At 53.6% G+C, this 5000-nt stretch overlaps 1 non-coding gene across 1 annotated transcript in view; it reads left to right on the forward strand.

The window, feature by feature from the left end:
* Positions 1-3459: 3459 nt before the first annotated feature.
* Positions 3460-5000, forward strand: part of LOC126435373 (small subunit ribosomal RNA) — a 1910-nt gene continuing 369 nt past the window's right edge. Inside the window, exon 1 of the ribosomal RNA XR_007579890.1 lies at positions 3460-5000. This exon is cut by the window's right edge and continues 369 nt beyond it. This is a non-coding gene — a ribosomal RNA (small subunit ribosomal RNA).

The following is a 5000-nucleotide window of genomic DNA, read 5'->3' on the forward strand; positions in this document are numbered from 1 at the left end:
CTACTCTCCGCCTGTAACACGCACACAGACAATATGTAAGCACCAGCATGGAACAACACCCAGTGCATCCTCTCCGCCACATGAGACAATCCACACTGTCATAACCAGACTGGGAGGTCCACTCAGAAAACGGAATATCCCACCCCCCCGACAACCACCATTGCTCAGCTAAGCCACCAACACCCACACATGTCCTACACAGGGGTGCACCCAACATCACAATACTGCCTCCTCTCACAGCACACAAACAATGGCAGGAATGAAAGACACAGGTCTGCCACAAGCATGGAATCGGAGCGCCGCCTGTCATGAGCCAAAGGTGCATCCTGACGTGGCAAATCAGATGATGCCGCAGGCATCCACTTACTATAATCACAATCAACAAACCGACCGGCCGCCCCCCCCCCCCCCCATTACACCTTTCCATACAACAATGTGTACCTTAACCTAAACTATACTGTACCTTAACCTAAACTATACTGTACCTTAACCTAAACTATACTGTACCTTAACCTAAACTATACTGTACCTTAACCTAAACTATACTGTACCTTAACCTAAACTATACTGTACCTTAACCTAAACTATACTGTACCTTAACCTAACCTATACGGTACCTCAACCTAACCTATGTTGCGCCTTAACCTAACCTATGTTGCGCCTTAACCTAACCTATGTTGCGCCTTAACCTAACCTATGTTGCGCCTTAACCTAACCTATGTTGCGCCTTAACCTAACCTATGTTGCGCCTTAACCTAACCTATGTTGCGCCTTAACCTAACCTATGTTGCGCCTTAACCTAACCTATGTTGCGCCTTAACCTAACCTATGTTGCGCCTTAACCTAACCTATGTTGCGCCTTAACCTAACCTATGTTGCGCCTTAACCTAACCTATGTTGCGCCTTAACCTAACCTATGTTGCGCCTTAACCTAACCTATGTTGCGCCTTAACCTAACCTATGTTGCGCCTTAACCTAACCTATGTTGCGCCTTAACCTAACCTATGTTGCGCCTTAACCTAACCTATGTTGCGCCTTAACCTAACCTATGTTGCGCCTTAACCTAACCTATGTTGCGCCTTAACCTAACCTATGTTGCGCCTTAACCTAACCTATGTTGCGCCTTAACCTAACCTATGTTGCGCCTTAACCCAACCTATGTTGCGCCTTAACCCAACCTATGTTGCGCCTTAACCCAACCTATGTTGCGCCTTAACCCAACCTATGTTGCGCCTTAACCCAACCTATGTTGCGCCTTAACCCAACCTATGTTGCGCCTTAACCCAACCTATGTTGCGCCTTAACCCAACCTATGTTGGGCCTTAACCCAACACACGTTGGGCCTTAACCCAACACACGTTGGGCCTTAACCCAACACACGTTGGGCCTTAACCCAACACACGTTGGGCCTTAACCCAACACACGTTGGGCCTTAACCCAACACACGTTGGGCCTTAACCCAACACACGTTGGGCCTTAACCCAACACACGTTGGGCCTTAACCCAACACACGTTGGGCCTTAACCCAACACACGTTGGGCCTTAACCCAACACACGTTGGGCCTTAACCCAACACACGTTGGGCCTTAACCCAACACACGTTGGGCCTTAACCCAACACACGTTGGGCCTTAACCCAACACACGTTGGGCCTTAACCCAACACACGTTGGGCCTTAACCCAACACACGTTGGGCCTTAACCCAACACACGTTGGGCCTTAACCCAACACACGTTGGGCCTTAACCTGCTCTGTAATTGTCATACGACGCGTTAAATTAGTGTAGTGTTGCCTAACTGCAACCCCCGCAATATAGTTTGCTACTCGCACTGCCCGGTCCCCAGTGTATCGCTTCATGTTAAACACCTTGCAGCTATACACTGTAATGTGGATGGCAGCAGGACGTACATGCTCAATGCCCTTTGCAGTTGTTCATTGGCATTTGCAGTTGTTCATTGGCATTCGCATGGCAAAGCACTTAGCCTACGCTGTGGTACGGCCTGTGTCAACTGTCCGCTGATGTTGTACGTCCAAATCACACACTGTACTGCACATTGGTCCTCATGTACTGAATGATACATCGTGGTACATGTGACCGTACAACGACTGCGCCAACAACGGCGAACCATGCGGTCCAAATGTTGTGCACTCAGCTACGTGTCGTCTCCCTATAAGAGCTGGATTGCAGTGTGGTATGCCCTGGATGGCGATCAGCATGAGCCGTCTGTTGATGTAGTGGCGCGTGTTGTCAGACGTAGTCGTCTCTTCTCACACACCGTGATAGCATGGTGCACTGCGTTCCACATCTGCGACATGCGACAGAGGCCGGTTGACAGTCGTTCGCGCAATGGACATCGCATACGTACGGGGGCCACCTTCCACGTGTTCGCGAAGCGTGCACATGTTGTTGCGTGTATGTGGGCAGACATAGTGTGTCGTGACACCTGACACAGGCATGCAACAATCGTTGAATTTGCAAATGGCGATGGACGCCTACGTTTGCTGGTGACGTTACGCAAATGAACAACTGGTAAACCGTTGTGGTGCGGTTGTTCTCGCTAGAGGTGAATCAGTGATGGCGACGATCGGTTGAGCTACCAACCGGTTGTTCCAGCGATACCCACCATGCCCACGAACGTGAATGGCATCTGGGTGTGAAGCGATACGCGGCGGTGGCTGGGTGGGACCGTCCCCGGCCGGTGAGGGGGGGCCTCCCGGCGTGCTGGCCGCGCGGTGCGTGGGCGCACGCGCTACAGCCGGCTGGTGGGGGCGGCCAGTGGCAGGCGCGCCGGCCGACGGAGGCGGCAGGCGGCGCAGCTGCGCGCCGGCGCACCCTGCACGCGGCGCCGTGCGGCCAAAGTAGGTCCTCGCGGGCCCGGTGCGAAGCGCGGTGGACATCTGCAGTGTGCTGGTCCGATTGAGGACTGTGTGCGCTGAGGATGCGCCGCCGCCCGGCGCTCGGCGCCGCGACGCCGTCTGCTGCTCGGTCGCCTCTGCGGTTCTCGCAGGTGGTTTGTATCGCAGCTGTGCGGACGTGTTGGCGCGTGCGCTGTGCTGGGAGAGTTCGCTTCGGCACCCAAGTGGGGCTTTTGTCCTTCTGTGGCGCTGGCGTTGGAGCTGCCGGTCACCGTAGGTGGCGCGTGTTGTCTCCCGCCGGCAATGCCACGACAGCACGCTCCCGGGCCTCTGTCGGCAGCGGCAAGCTCAGTTGGGAGCACGGGTGGTCGCACCTAAAGCGTCTACTCGCCAAACCCCGGGCGATTGCGCCTCTCTCGAACCCGACCAAGTACTTAGGACGGCGCTGCGCGCCGCCGGGACCTGAGAGGGTTTCGAGGTGTATGGTGCAGGGGAGCTCAGCCTCCTCCTGTTTGCAGAATAATTGAGCGGACGCTTGCGTGTTCGCGCGGGCCCCCGGGACACACTCCCGGGCGGCCGGCTGCTCAGCTCTAGTTGACGCAGCTCCCTGGTTGATCCTGCCAGTAGTCATATGCTTGTCTCAAAGATTAAGCCATGCATGTCTCAGTACAAGCCGCATTAAGGTGAAACCGCGAATGGCTCATTAAATCAGTTATGGTTCCTTAGATCGTACCCACGTTACTTGGATAACTGTGGTAATTCTAGAGCTAATACATGCAAACAGAGTCCCGACCAGAGATGGAAGGGACGCTTTTATTAGATCAAAACCAATCGGTCGGCTCGTCCGGTCCGTTTGCCTTGGTGACTCTGAATAACTTTGGGCTGATCGCACGGTCCTCGTACCGGCGACGCATCTTTCAAATGTCTGCCTTATCAACTGTCGATGGTAGGTTCTGCGCCTACCATGGTTGTAACGGGTAACGGGGAATCAGGGTTCGATTCCGGAGAGGGAGCCTGAGAAACGGCTACCACATCCAAGGAAGGCAGCAGGCGCGCAAATTACCCACTCCCGGCACGGGGAGGTAGTGACGAAAAATAACGATACGGGACTCATCCGAGGCCCCGTAATCGGAATGAGTACACTTTAAATCCTTTAACGAGTATCTATTGGAGGGCAAGTCTGGTGCCAGCAGCCGCGGTAATTCCAGCTCCAATAGCGTATATTAAAGTTGTTGCGGTTAAAAAGCTCGTAGTTGGATTTGTGTCCCACGCTGTTGGTTCACCGCCCGTCGGTGTTTAACTGGCATGTATCGTGGGACGTCCTGCCGGTGGGGCGAGCTGAAGGCGTGCGACGCGCCTCGTGCGTGCTCGTGCGTCCCGAGGCGGACCCCGTTGCAATCCTACCAGGGTGCTCTTGAGTGAGTGTCTCGGTGGGCCGGCACGTTTACTTTGAACAAATTAGAGTGCTTAAAGCAGGCAAGCCCGCCTGAATACTGTGTGCATGGAATAATGGAATAGGACCTCGGTTCTATTTTGTTGGTTTTCGGAACCCGAGGTAATGATTAATAGGGACAGGCGGGGGCATTCGTATTGCGACGTTAGAGGTGAAATTCTTGGATCGTCGCAAGACGAACAGAAGCGAAAGCATTTGCCAAGTATGTTTTCATTAATCAAGAACGAAAGTTAGAGGTTCGAAGGCGATCAGATACCGCCCTAGTTCTAACCATAAACGATGCCAGCCAGCGATCCGCCGCAGTTCCTCCGATGACTCGGCGGGCAGCCTCCGGGAAACCAAAGCTTTTGGGTTCCGGGGGAAGTATGGTTGCAAAGCTGAAACTTAAAGGAATTGACGGAAGGGCACCACCAGGAGTGGAGCCTGCGGCTTAATTTGACTCAACACGGGAAACCTCACCAGGCCCGGACACCGGAAGGATTGACAGATTGATAGCTCTTTCTTGATTCGGTGGGTGGTGGTGCATGGCCGTTCTTAGTTGGTGGAGCGATTTGTCTGGTTAATTCCGATAACGAACGAGACTCTAGCCTGCTAACTAGTCGCGTGACATCCTTCGTGCTGTCAGCGATTACTTTTCTTCTTAGAGGGACAGGCGGCTTCTAGCCGCACGAGATTGAGCAATAACAGGTCTG

This window comes from Schistocerca serialis, unplaced genomic scaffold, assembly GCF_023864345.2.
Source record: "Schistocerca serialis cubense isolate TAMUIC-IGC-003099 unplaced genomic scaffold, iqSchSeri2.2 HiC_scaffold_1204, whole genome shotgun sequence".
Taxonomy (NCBI): domain Eukaryota; kingdom Metazoa; phylum Arthropoda; class Insecta; order Orthoptera; family Acrididae; genus Schistocerca; species Schistocerca serialis.